Source organism: Canis lupus, chromosome 35, assembly GCF_011100685.1.
Source record: "Canis lupus familiaris isolate Mischka breed German Shepherd chromosome 35, alternate assembly UU_Cfam_GSD_1.0, whole genome shotgun sequence".
Lineage (NCBI taxonomy): Eukaryota > Metazoa > Chordata > Mammalia > Carnivora > Canidae > Canis > Canis lupus.
In genome coordinates, this window is record NC_049256.1 from 17,898,559 (window position 1) to 17,913,409 (window position 14,851).

The window sequence follows — 14,851 nt, forward strand, 5'->3', positions numbered from 1 at the left end:
AGTAATAACAGCGTCCCGCGCATTGGCCCCGAACAGGAGGCATTCCGTTTAGGGCAGGGAGTGCGTGAGCTAGGATCGAAGACTGAACCCACAAAGAATAGAGATTGTAGGAACGGACCATCAGGAAGGGCTAAGGCGAGGTCCCATGGTCCAGCCCTCCCATCCCGCGACCGGCCGGCGGGGGTTCGTTGGAACTCCCGAGGCACCTTCAAGCCTACAGGTCAAAGCCACAGCGACAACCCAGTTTTTCTGTAAGAGTCGAAACAGGTACCCAAATGAGTAGGGAGGGGGGCGGGAATCTGTTGTTTAAAAAAAAAAAAAAATTATATATATATAGGTTTAGTGTTCCATTTGAGACACCTGACTGTAAAGCTTAATAATAGCTTTGGAGTCAGACTTCATTTCAAATCTGTCACTAGCTGTGTAGCCTTGGGGAAGTTACTGATCCTCTTTCTAAGCTTCACGTTTCCTCATGGGCAAACAGGATGAATATTTACCTCAACAGGGCGGTGGGTGGGGTGAAAGCATTATTGCACAGAGAGCTCGTAATAACTGCTTAGAGAGAAAGCATGTAATATCCAGCTATTAGGTACAAATTAACTCTGAGACATTCATACCATCTCCACCACCAGACTGCACAGTTCAGATCACTCTATAAATCCCGTAAGTCAAATTGTGAAACCAAACTTACAGTACCTTGGATTTTGTAGTACTTTTCAGCACCTAACTGTATCAGATACAGGTTTATAGAGCAAATGACTTTAGTGACCCCTCTGACTGTAATCACCCACACAGGGGTGGTAAAAAGTTGCCAGATAGGACATGAAATTAATCTACTTCCTCTTCTGTTTCCTGGTTCTCCTACTTCCATGCCTGGTTTCACCAATAACCCCCCCCCCCCACTAGATCCCTCTTTCCCCTGAAGCACCTCACCTTTTTTTAAAGATTTTATTTATTTATTCATGAGAAATACACAGACAGAAAGAGGCAGAGACACAGGCAGAGGGAGAAGCAGGCTCCATGCAGGGAGCCCCACGCAGGACTCGACCTCTGGTCTTCAGGATCACACCCACCAAAGACGGCGCTAAACCGCTGAGCCACCCGGGCTGCCCATCACCTCACCCTTCTCAAATACAATTGTTTCTCTTTCACAGTTCTTAGCTAGGTATTTGACAAGCAGAGCAAAGTAGTTCCTAATAAGTGAACTCCTAGGGAAGATCTGTGCCTGAATCTTTCATTGGGCTGCATACAAAGAAGATGGACCCGTAGCCCTGTTTCATTTTCCCTTTTCACCCTGCCAGACAGAATTTCTAGCACAGGAGAGAGAACTGACTGAGACTCCAAAAACCATCCCTTTCTTGGCGGTGGGTTATTTGATGTGTGCGGGGGACAGCCTTCATACCCAAGCTTTGAAAAGGACATGCAAGAGAGCTGGGCCAAACTGAGACAAAACTTTGAAATAGAAAATTGGTAGAAAGGATGCCTGGGTGGCTCAGTGGTTGAGAATCTGCCTTTGGGTCCGGTTGTGATCCTGGGGTCCTGGGGTGGAGTCCTGTATCAGGCTCCTCACAGGGAGCCTGCTTCTCCCTCTGCCATAAATATATATATATAATATATATATATATATATAATATATATATAAATAAATAATTTTTTAAAAATTGGTAGGAATTGAGAAAGTATGGGAAAATCCACATCCCCCGTTAGCCTTGATCTCAATTATTTACCCCATTTTACAGTTATTTCTTTGAAGTAAAACAGGATTTGAAGAAAGAATAATACATTATTCCCACATTCATGTTAACTCAGTTACTGGAAATGGTACCAGGCTTGACAGCAGAGAAGAAATAAAAGGCAAGAAGAAATTCGCATTCAAAACTTCCTACTAATTTTACCCTGAAATAGTATCAGCTTCACTGTGGGATGAAGTAACTTCTGCATAGTTTGGGATTCAAAAATAACATTGTTTCTAGGCTGAAATTCATTTTGGAGTTAAAAATCACCAAACCTCCTATATTTTGGAACAGGACTCATTCTTCAGTTAGGAATTACTAGTAATAGAATGGATTCCAATAAAGTTATTCCGATTATAAAATTTAAAGAATCTGTCTGCAGTTGAACATACAAAAAGTTATTAAACATTTCTCTAGCAGATACTATATATAAATTGGGAAGAAGTACCAAAAATTAAATTGAAAAAGAGTATCAAATGACATGGAACAGTATTAGAGATTCCTGAAATCATTCCAGCCTTATTGGGAATTAACAGGTTCTTAAGGGAATAATTACTTAGTGCTTACAATTAGTTTCCATAAGTGATTAATTTAATCCCCCCAAAAAACAAGGATTCTGTAGTTCACAGAATGGGATGGTATCACTTAACAAATTTTGTGTTAGGAACTAGCTATCTTTGTATTCCTTCTTTTCCTTATTACTTATTTCTATTCCCATCCATCTTTAGACCTCAGCAAAATTGCAGCAGCTCTGAGAAGTAATCTTAAATTTTGGGTTGTTTCAGGGAGTGTATTTTAATAGAAATTCATTTCTCAAAAAAAAAGAAAAGAAAACGAAAAAGAAATTCATTTCTCCCCTGCTAGGTTTTAAACTCCATGAAGACAAGGATTTTTTTTTTTTTTTTCCTCACCTCCATATCCTGAACGGATAGCACAGTGTTGATACATAGCAATCATTCTTTATATATTACAGCTAATCACTACCAATGTCAACTGTTTCTATTTTATTATAATAAATAATGGAGTGATTAATATGGCTAAACTGCGTTGTGTAATATTTCCAAGCTTGCACATATTTGTTTTCTATACTGCATAACAAATTCTTTCTCAAATTCATCTATTTATTCAATGATAAAGCATTCAAGAGTATCATGAAAAAATTCCTATGAAAATGAACAAGGGATAGTGGAAGGGGAGGTGGGTGGGGGGATGGGGTGACTGGGTGATGGGCACTGAGGGGGGCACTTGACCGGATGAGCACTGGGTGTTAATGCTAGATGTTGGCAAATCAAACTCCAATAAACAAATATACAAAAAAAGAAAAAGAAAAACTGGCCCCAGTTTTTTCAGCCAGAATGGTTGGTTATATCAGATAAGATTTCATTTTATGAAAGGCCTGTTATTACCAGGGTCCTTGCCCCCAAAAAAACTTCCTTAAATCTCCCCTCCCCATACAATATGGTAACTGTCTACCAATTATAAAGTAGCACATCGGCTGCTGACCATGTTCTAAGAGATAAGGAATATCCACTCATTTCAAATGAACTACAATTTAGTCTAAACCCAATCTGGATTGAAAACTGCCTTTACAAATTCTTCAAAAGGTAGTCAATTCTGGTCAAAGGAGTATTTCGAGATGACAATTAGAAGTTAGAAAATTATGTGTTTATGTTATCTTAACATAAAATGAAGTGTCCACTGTGTTGTCTATTAAAGCAAATTATTATTTTATTGAGAGTAGTTTTGGATAGATCTCTATGATCTTCCACACACGTCTTCATGTGATAATTATTAGCAAGCATTTCATTATACAGAAAAATAAGGTGAAACTAGTTGTTTTTTTTTTTAATTCATTAATACACTTTGGTCTCAACTGGAGAAAATTCAAAGTGTCATTGAGATTCTAAAAAGTTACCAAGTTTTTGTCTGTTTGTATTTTAAGGAAGAGAGGCCATAGCATTGGAAAGATATTTAAACATACACATCATTATGCTCTCATTAACTTACGGTGTGCTCTGACTTTGGGGAATAAAGTAATACTTAAGACTAAATGAATTAACTAATATCAAATTTTGATTAACCACATATATCATGTCACAGAAGATTTTTCCTCTTCCTACTTATGTCAATGTATATTAGCCTTTGACATATACGTGTTTACTTATATTCTATTATAGTTTAAGGCATATTTTGAACTGATCAATTCTAAATAGAATTTCAGTTCTATTGAACACAGTAGTAGCCAAATTCAGGAAGACTAGTTCCGTCCTAACAAGACAGTTAATGAATCAATTAGGATTAAACATTTTGTCTAATACTCAAATATAAACTAGTATAAGCATAAACAATTGAGACCAAGGCTAAATAAAGGAATATGTGGATAGTTATAAACCATTTACAAACATGATTAAATATTGAAAAACATTTATTGAGAACCTATTATGTAGTGGTTTCTAGTATATGTCAGTGTACCAAACAGTAAAACAACCTCTGTTGACACGATGCATTACACTTGTTTTACTGAGTTCTTTTCAAGTTTACTGAATAATGGTCTATTAGCCACTAGAACTTAACACTAATAATTCACTCCCATAATTCTGCATTCTAAGTTCTAAACACATGCTACTAAATTCATTTAATACAATCTATTGGCTTCATTTTTTAAAATATAATCAGTTACACTTAAAAACAACTCATCATTAAGGTGGCAAGCTATTTAAATCTATGATGTTTGCAAAACTCAATTTGCTTGCACTAAGCTAGTTTTTCATTTTTTAAAAGCATTTGTAAAGAATGCTTTAATTTATCGGACCCTAACTCATTAAAACATTTCTTTTCGAGAGCATTCTTTGAATTAACATCTTAAAAACCCTAACATCTCATCTCACCACCACCCCAAGAAAGGCACAACCTGCCAAGCTGAAATGTATCTTTTGGCCTTTTGCTACACTGGATTAGCAGCACCTGTCCCCAGGAACTTGTAAAGGATCTCTGCCCATCCCAGGCCTACTCAATCACAATCTGCATTTGTTAAAATAGGTATCCAGGTGACTTGTATGCACATGACAGTTGAGAAGCACTGTTTTAAAAATTAACCATGCCACCAGAATTAAGAAAGCATGTCTGAAATGTCAAGGGTCTGAAATTCAACGTCAGTTATGAAATATACTGATGCATAAACATTTAAAAAAACATTTTGCTAATTCCCAAATATCTTTGTACAAATTTTCTTTTTAGAGTTAACTCATGAGAAATCAAAACACATGGATGTAGACTAGACCATCTCATAATCCAAGAAGCTAGGATCAGAGAAAAATACCAAACTACTTCCCTAGAATTCCTGTGACTTTTCTCTTTCCAAAGCACTCACAAAATCACTGTTAGGTAGAAAAGCAAGCAGGAGCAACCCTAAGAGCAAATATCCTCAGTACTGGGTTGGCGTCCAATATCTAAAACGCAAGCAAAGAGGTCAGGGTACTTGGAGAAAATGTGTAGATTTCACCTGTCCTAAATTGTAACAGAAATAACAGCTTTCAAGTTAACAAATCACAAAAACAAGTAGGTTACCTACTTCTAATAGTTTGATCTTTTAAAGAAATGCCATGAGATCAATACAATATTTAAATGCAGTATTTTCTCCAAAAATTACTTCTGGCAAAAAAATTAATAGTGGATCCTTTAGTCTAAAAATTTACTGCAGCTGGCCATCAAAAGTATTCTTCCCACACATACCTAGAGTTATTTCCTTCTACAATAAGGAAGGCATAAAACATGAAATATAAGAAATCCTTTTTAAAAGACTCACATACACCTTCCCTCCTGGAAGCCAAACATAAATATATTTGCTCATATAAACACTTATGGATCAAGGCATCAAGGTAAATGAATTATCCAAAGTTTGTATAAAGAGCAGTCTTAGGAATTCCCATTCCTCATTAATCTACAACAATAAACAATTTAAGAGTTGATGAACCAGCAGTTTATAGATCATGTAGATTTTTTCCCCCTCTTATTTAACATTTTGGTACATTTCACCCTATTCCAAAACCAAGTGGAAACAAAATTAAACATTTTTTTCCTTTTTATTCTCATGGGCTTCTTTGTCCAAAGGAAGCTAGACACTACCGGAAATGAAATTCTGGATTTAGTACATACTTATTCTCCATTATCACAGGGAGTAGGGTTGATTTAACAGACATAATGGTCATTTTGCAAGAAGATTTTAAGCCAGGATGTATAACCTGTGGCCTATGTCCTACATAGCTCACCTTGTTTGGATCCATCATAAAGACAATAGGATATTGTGGGCTACCAAAAATATGGTTCTTCAAATCCAAAAACCAAAAGGCACTTTTCAAGTATTCTCCAAATAAATACATGTGAAATTATACTATTATACATTCAATATTAAGTAGGCACTATCGCCAAACAAAAGCAATTCTGCAGACATGTAGCAAAGTCTATTAAACATCCCCTGCTACCCCCCAGGGAGGGAGAACTACCTCACCCATGAAGGTTTAGGTTCCAGCACGTAAACCATGCATAGAATTAAGACATCAAAGTAGACCATAGGTCTCCGCAGAGGCCCGAACCAAGCAACAAGCAGCTTCTCCCAGCCACAATTAAATCCAAGCCATAACTTAGATGCTTTAAATTAGTAATAGTTAAACCAGCTCTTTTTCACTTGCTTGCTCATAAAATCTGGCCCTCGCTGTGAGTCAGCAGTGACTCATAAGCACTTCCTACAAGAAGCACCTGTTTCCAGGCCCGTCCCTTGCAGTTGAAGTGCTGAGATGAGTGATCTTAGTTTCATGCTTGCTAACACCAGAGTATAATCCCTCTTCTCTCTCCTCCTGGACAGGGCCACGCAGAGCTTGGCTGCAGACAGGTAGCAATCTGCTGCTGGGCGGCAAGGAAGGTCCTTACTTCCATCTAAGTAAGGAAAAGCCATTTGCTGTGTTCCCTGCCAGCCAGTGTGAATATGCCTCTCCCTTAACTCCTCGTCATAGGGCCCTTTTGCAGCTAGGCTCCCCCAAGTACCAGCATCTCCCTTCTCTCCCGACCTCCTTTGGGTTTACAAACAAAAGGGAGCAGACTTCTGCCTTTCGTTTGATCCGTCACTAACTTTAGAACTGGATCCTTTGAGAGGGACCCGGGTGGCTCAGCCTTTGGCTCAGGTCATGATCCCGGGCGCCTGGGATCGAGTCCCGCATCGGGCTCCCTGCAGGGCGCCTGCTTCTCCCTCAGCCAGTGTCTCTGCCTCTCTCCCTGCGTGTGTCTCTCATGAATCAATCAATAAAATCTTAAAACAAAACAAAACAAAACTGGATCCTTTGAAAAGTATTAACAACTGAGAGGGGAAAAAAGAAATCCAATCGTTCTTAGACACTCTATGTCCTAATTGTGAGCTAAGGAAAAGGAAGGTCGAGTGGCCGTTTCCATGTCACCTAAACAAGGCAGGTCAGGGATCCCTGGGTGGCGCAGCGGTTTGGCACCTCCCTTCAGCCCAGGGCCTGATCCTGGAGACCCGGGATCGAATCCCACGTCAGGCTCCCAGTGCATGGAGCCTGCTTCTCCCTCTGCCTGTGTCTCTGCCTCTCTCTCTCTCTGTGTGTGTGACTATCATAAATAAATAAAAAATTAAAAAGTATAAGATCTTTAAAAAAAAAAAAAAAACAAGGCAGGTCAGATGGTTCATTTAGATTTTTCAGCAATTTTCACCGAACACTTCCTCTCCATGTGAACAATACAGGAAAGGGGGAGATGTTTAAGGAGCGCTAGAAGACAGAAGAGGGGACGCGGAGAGGAGAAAGGGGAGAGCAGGTGTTCGATTGCGACAGAGTCACCACTAGCCACTTGTGCAAACTCGGTCGAAACTTCTGGGTTCACGGCTCGCCTGAACTCACCTTTGGTGTGTTCACTCTCCATGGGTCAGTCTTCTGAGTCCAGATTGCTTCCTTGTTGGTCCAACTTCAAAAGCTATAAAATAAACGAAGGAAAGATGACTGATACCTCGCAGGCATCGTGCTCCAGAAGTGCAGAGTATCACTTACGCCCTAAATAATGAAGGACTCATGAATAATACATTCGAAAGAAAAGACCCTCCTTACGGCCACCACGTGGCTTCCTAACATTTTACATCCAGAGTACCAGGCACCAATTGGATAAGTGTTTATTGATTGGATGAGTATGTATTCATAGGTCCGTTATTCCCCCTGACAACTTTTATGTTATAGAGGTGGGGTGTTTTTTTTTTCCTGCGTGTTTCAAAAATACTTTAAAATAAATTTTGTGAAAATACTCTTTTACTGTTAGACCACCTTTAATCCCTTTTTCCTTTTTTTTTTTTTTAAGATTTTATTTATTTATTCATGAGAGACACAGAGAGAGAGGCAGAGACACAGGCAGAGGGAGAAGCAGGCTCCATACAGGGAACCCAATGTGGGACTGGGCTAAAGGCAGCTGCTCAACCACTGAGCCACCCACGTGTCCCCCCTCTTTTCCTTTGAAATACAATTTACCACTGACCATGCACTAATTGTAGTGTCACAGGTAAAAAGAAAAAAAAAATCACTTTTCACAATCAGATGAAAATGGTGCTCTCTCCCCGAGGACCCTCAGGGAGAACTATGAACCAAAGGGACAAAGATATATACTTTAAACTTTGGGATACTATTCAACAAATATTTATTTTATCCTGGGCCACGTGTTCTGCAGATAGAAACATGATGATGGCTTAGGTCCTGCAATTTAGGGACAAATAGAAATGGTTGTACTGTTACATTATTTTTAAGTATTTTGAACATATACCTAGGTGGATACATCTCCTTTGGGAAATATAAATTACATCTATCGTTTTAAGGCTATGTTCTCCATTTTAAACAATTGTCAGGCAGATAAGAGCTTCACATAAACCAGCATTGTTGCCACAACCCTGGCTCAGTGGAATGGTGATCAGGACATTCATCCAGGGAACTTGAGTACAATTTGAGGGTGCCATTCCTTTTTCCAGATATAAATAAATTCTAGGAAGGTTAAAAGAGGGTACTGCAGGGGCGCCTGGTAGGCTCACTCAGAGGGGCATGCAGCTCTTCATCTTGGGGATGTGATTTCAAGCCCCACATTGGCTATAAAGATTACTTAAAAAGAAAATATTTTTAAAAACCCATACTCTAGACAGAGATACACAGGCTAAAGGTTACAACAGGACAAATAGTGCCCCCAAATAACTGCGGTATCAAAGTAGGGTCTTTTGGAAGCAAGAAATACAGTTTAGTCTCCCACACTTGTATTTAGTAACTAAGTGCATGAAATGATAGCACTGTGGAGTACACACTACATGCCTCACACCTCGCTGTGTGCTTCCTATGCTTTATCATTCGTCCTTACAAGTCTGATAGGGAGTAGTCTAAAAGAGAAGAGTTAAGTAGTTCACTCCAAGTCATGCACCAAGGATGAGCTCTGAACACAGGTCTAACTGATTTCCAAACCTGTACCTTTTTCATTAAACCAAGAGGCATTCTAGAACTTCCCACAGGCAGGGCAAATGAAAGGAATAGAGCCTGAGATGCTTAGGGAAGCTGCTGAGCCCACTGACATCCTGCCTCCTCTCACAGAGGTATGTCCAGCTGCTTCTCAGCAAGGCCTTGGGAGGATTTCTGGCATACGTTGGGATTCTGCTAAACCTGGTCAGGGCACTTCGGCAGATGACTTATTGGGCCCCAGACTCCTAAGAGCGAGTTCCCTTCTTGGCAGGGTTGCCAGATAACGTATAGGATGCCCAGTTATATTTGAATTTCAGATAAACAATGCATAGTTTTTTAATATAAGCATGTGCCCAATCCTGCAGATCTTGCATGGGACAACTTATTTGCTAAATCTGGCCACCCAATTTCTTTGCCCTATTTCGAGATGTCTTAAATTAGAATCAAAGATAGTGCTTATATGCCAGAGTGACTTACCACTCTATATATGATCTTCTGGAATTTAGATATCCTGGCTATTGATTGGATCTAAGACACTCAAGTGTAGGCACATCACAGCCTCCCTATCTAGCACACACACCTACTCCAAGCTGTTAAATGGTTTATCATGGGATACCACCAAATTCACTTGATTAGTAATATCTTGTGCAGCAGACTTGAACCTTGTGTCCACAACTCAGAGACACAAGAAATGTAGTTACACTTAATTCAACAGAATTTGTTTCAAAACTCTTTTTTTGTTTTTTTTTTAGAGAGAGAGAGAGAGAGCAGAAACAAATCCAGTCAAGTCAGTTCTTACCATTTACCCCACCCCCCACTTCTTTTCCCAGAACTGTTCCTAGGGCGCAATCACGTAGTACCATTGGAGGCCAACTGTTCCTTGATGATGTGTATCCATGCAAACTATCTCAAGTCACCTCTCAATGCCCAGAATAGTCTTTCCTCTCTGGGTCCTTATTGCACTGCTGGACTTCTACCTTTGGGAAGTGAAGCATGATGTACTTTGCCATTGAATCTCACTGACTAGCTCCAGCTTTGCTGTCTCCCCAAGGCCCTTCCCCACTAGGGGATGCAAGGGCACCTGTATCCTCTTGTCTTCTCCCCCCCCACACACACACCCTCACCATCCTATCTGCCTAGACAATCTCTCTCAATCTTTTTCCAGGGATGGCTTCACCCTCCTCAACCCCCAACCTCCAGCCCTCCAAACTTTCTCCTGGCATCTAATCCCCTTAAGGATTTTAGGTTTTCGGAAGATCCTGGAAGATTACTTCCTTTTCACCCTGGTTTATTCTTCCTCTGAGGCAATGAATACAAGAGATTAGGTGCTTGAGGAGGAGAGAGGGTAAGGAGAACATAAAGGCAAGTATCTTAACCAATTAATTTCAAACATCCCCGATCCTTTTTTTTTCTCCCAAAAACCGGGCTAACAAATTAGATCCTGATTTGTTCAGGTATAAGCTTTGCCTTCCCACAGCAGCCCAAAAATTCTGACATCAGCATTAGATGGGAAGCATTTAAAACATACATTGTCAGACCCCACCCCAGACCTATAGAATCTCTGGAGTGGAACTAGGAATATGTATTTTAACAAACTCTTATCATTTTTCTTACATACTCGGTTGCACTGGCCCTCTGACCTTTTCTTTCTGATATCTTCTGCTTTCTTTCCCTTTCTTCCCTGCCCCTACAGTGGCAATAGCCGGTTAAAGATTGCTTGCATGGAACCAAAATGGAGTTCTGCATGCATCTTTCAAAGGGGAGGCCACCTGAGGGCCAAGAGGATGCTCCTGTGCCGTCATCTCTTCACTAGCTCTTGGCCCACTTTTCTCATACATTGGTGTCAAGGTTCCAAGAAAATCTGGGTCTAACCCACCAAATGAGACCACGCCAAAAGTGTGTCTCCATCCTGTGTCAAATGCAAAACTACTTACCAGAGACCTAAATTCTGCTTGGTTCTTATAGGGAATCATCAGTACATCTAAGCAGTTGAGTTTTTCACAGCTTGGGGATACTTCCAGAAGAATGACCTAAGTGATTAAGATAGTATTCCCAAAATAGATAAATTATGAATATTTTTTTAAAAGTAATCTCTATGCCCAACGTGGAGCTCAAATTGACAGCCCCGAGGCCAAGAGTCACATGCTCTACAGATTGAGCCAGCCAGACACCCGTGAAGTAAGATTTTTTAAAATGCTTGCATTGATTTGTTTAAACACCTTCTTAATTTATCTGAAGAGAACAGTTCACCTTAAAAAAAAAATGAATATGGCTAGCTAAGTAGGAGGCGTTGGGCTGGCAATATCATTGGCCTATTTTATTTCAAAATGAGGTTAGGAGTGCTGAGCTGAATTGGAGCTCTTGAAGGATTATGTCCTAGGGAGTGATAACAGACACACCAGCAGAAAATCACTCACAAGTAATGGTAGGAAAGACTCACCCCCTGGGATAGTTGTTGATATTTATAAAAGTCAGCCAGGTTTATTGACTTGTCTCAACAAATGTCCTGTATGTTATTATGACATCAGAACAGTACTCCACATCAAATAACAGCACAAAAGGCCTGAAGAATGAGGGAGGTGGGCAGGCTGGACAGGAGGCAGGGAAGGGAGTGCAGTCTAAGCAATTTTCTATAATTTTTCTTTGCAGGAAAGTAAATTTACACCTAATATCTCACTCCAGATTTACATTATTGAGAAATACATTTTTCTCTTTCAAGATGATTAAGCAGCGGTATCTCTTCTAAGGTGACGGATCAGGAAATACTCTAACAGATGCCAGCCATCTACAGAGCACTCTGCCAGATGCTATAAATAAAGGAAGGTAGGGGCACCTGGCTGGCTCCGTCGGTGGAGCATGTGGCTCCTGATCTCGGGGTTGTAAGTTCGAGCCCCGGGTTGGATGTGGAGATTTAAAAATAAAATATTTTTAAAAACCACACAAATAAATAAAGGAAACTAGTTTTCCTCCACAAGATGTCCTTCTTCCCTGAAAGGGTGATACAGCGATGGAGTTAGGGACCAAAGACATCAGATGCCACAGGTTGAGATGAACAACAGAGTTCTGCTAGACCAGTCCCACAAAGAAGGGGTGAGTTATTTCAACTCCAGTCAGGTGCCAGACTGTTTTCTCCTCTCCGGAAATGGAGGCCGCGCTTCCTGAGGGGTGGAGAGTGGTCCTACTGGTGACAGCTGTTCTCTCTGAGTGGGAGTTGGGTGACTGGCTGCTCCTGAGTGAGCTCCCAGCCGCCCTGGAGACTGAGCCTGGGAGGGACCTGATCCTTCAGGAAACATCTCAGCAAGCCTTGCCAACCGTGCTCTCTTGCCTGAAGAGGGGATCTCCCCCAACACTTGCCTTATTTTTTTTTTAAGATTTTATGTATTTATTCATGAGAGACACAGAGAAAGAAGCAGAGATACAGGCAGAGGGAGAAGCAAGCTCCTTGTGGGGAGCCCAATGTGGGACTCGATTCCAAGACCCCGGGATCACACCCTGAGCCAAAGGCAGACGTTCAACCACTGAGCCACCCAAGCGCCCCCACTGAATGATTGTTTAAAGTTTTGTTATTCCTTCTTTATATTCATCTCTTACTTCTCTCCCTTGAGTGGGAACAAAGGATTGGCATGATGGGGGTATGGAGAGGACAAAAGAGAAATAACCTGTATTGAACTTTTACAGTGTACCAGGCTCACCAGTCTCACTAGTGTCATCTCATTACTTATCACAACCATCCTGGCAAGAATGTGACATTGCTCCCATTTTGCAGATGAGGAAGTTGAGGCTTAGAGAGGTCAGGTATCTTGCATAAGTTTGCTTGACAAGCTGTCAAATATTAGAGGCTCTTTTGAATCAGGTTCTTTCTGACCCCAAAGTCATTAAATTATATTGCCTCCTATGCCCCAAGCAGAACAAATTTGATGTCTAAATGGCTGCTTAGGGACGCCTGGGTGGCTCAGCCGTTTAGCACCTGCCTTCGGCCCAGGGCGTGATCCTGGAATCCCGGGATCGAGTCCCACATTGGGCTCCCTGCATGGAGCCTACTTCTCCCTCTGCCTGTGTCTCTGCCTCTCTCTGTGTGTCTCTCATGAATAAATAAATAACATCTTTAAAAAAAAAAAATGACTGCTTAACTCCAATTAGCTCTGCCCAGATTTTTCACATACTTCATAGAAGAACCTTTATAATGGCCCTTGATCCTGAGTTTAATTGACGAGAAGACACTAATGTTCCCATGTAAAAAGTTATTCATTCAAGTAACTCAGAATATCCACATGCATTACTACCTGGCTCCAAAAATAACCGAAGGCAATTACTTGAACAAACGTGTTTCCAGAACAAGTGATGGGGAAGAGATGAGTAGAGTTCCTCTGGTCTCTAACCTCCTGGGACAGCCCTGATTGTTTCAAAATTTATGTTGTTAAAGTCAAGTGGTTTTTTCCCTGAGAGTTTTTTCATTCAGTGGTCTCTACACTGAGAGTTGTGTACAATTCAAATTCCTCTTCTGTGACAATGCTTCAAATTATTGGCAGTGGCTTTCAAGTTTTCCTAGGGTTTACATTAGTTCACTGCTGTAGAAAGAGCTAAATCAAGGACTTCTGATTAACGTAGGCAGATTCAGCATACTCTTCTGTGTCCTCTTCCTACCCAAACCCAACACACATGACAGCAGTGAACTAATAATGAACGAATAATGGTATTAAACCACTAGGAAGAAAGATGGAAAAGAAGACAACAGTGGACAGAAGATTTCATCACAGTTTGCAGAGTGCGCAAGCATATAAGAAAATGTTCACTCATTTAGCAAGTCAGAGAAAACTATAACCAAGGACTTCGAAAGAGAATTTCTGACAAAATGTGAAGAGCACTTCCTGGAGGCTCCCAGCAGTGTGGAAAGCTGGAGAGAGAGCTGGAAAGCATGGCTGAGAATAAGACCGGCTCAGAGTCCAGGTGCACACACATGGATCCCCAGTCCCACCCTGGGCAACCCTGGGCAACCACGGGATGCTCTTGCCTCCCACCTTCACAGGAATCCAGAGGTTTATTGTCTAGAGAAATTGAACCAGGAGGCATGAACTTTGTGCAGTGAAAAAGTGTGCAGGTATAAGTGAACATTTTTTTTAATGTATCATCTGTTAACTTAATGCCTTAGACTCAGAAGTAATCATTTAACCAGTTTTTAAAATATTTATTTATTTGAAAGAGAGAGAAAACACACAAGCAGGGGGAGGAGCAGAAGGAGAGGGAGGAGCAGAAGGAGAGGGAGAAGCATACTCCCTGCTGAGCAGGAAACCCGACTCAGGTCCCTGGACGCATCCCAGGACCCTGGGCTCATGACCTGAGCCAAAGGCAGGTGCCTAACCAACTGAGCCACCCAGGTGCCCCTAAGTGAACATCTTCTGATTGAATATGGGATGGGAATCAGCCCCCTTCCCTGCTTTATGCCTAGAACACGGCAACTTCCTACCCTCACCTGCTTACCTGCTATTGGTGAGTCTTCTTTAGAAAAAATATTCTTGGAAAAAATATGGTGAGTTTAGACGATGTGCATATATTGTGATTATGGATTTATTTAGATTTGTTTTTTATCTTATTTCATTCATTCCATTTACCCTGCTTTTTATTTTTTTTAAATTT

The 14,851-nt window shown here is 40.8% G+C and overlaps 1 protein-coding gene across 1 annotated transcript in view; it reads right to left on the reverse strand.

The window, feature by feature from the left end:
* Positions 1-11,673, reverse strand: part of NUP153 (nucleoporin 153) — an 84,452-nt gene extending 72,779 nt beyond the window's left edge. The window contains exons 1-2 of the mRNA XM_038584244.1: positions 11,658-11,673; positions 7,640-7,712 (exon numbers count right to left, since the gene is read on the reverse strand). The gene's annotated coding sequence lies outside the window, so the exon portion shown is untranslated. The remainder of the gene's footprint in view (positions 1-7,639; positions 7,713-11,657) is intronic.
* Positions 11,674-14,851: the final 3,178 nt, after the last annotated feature.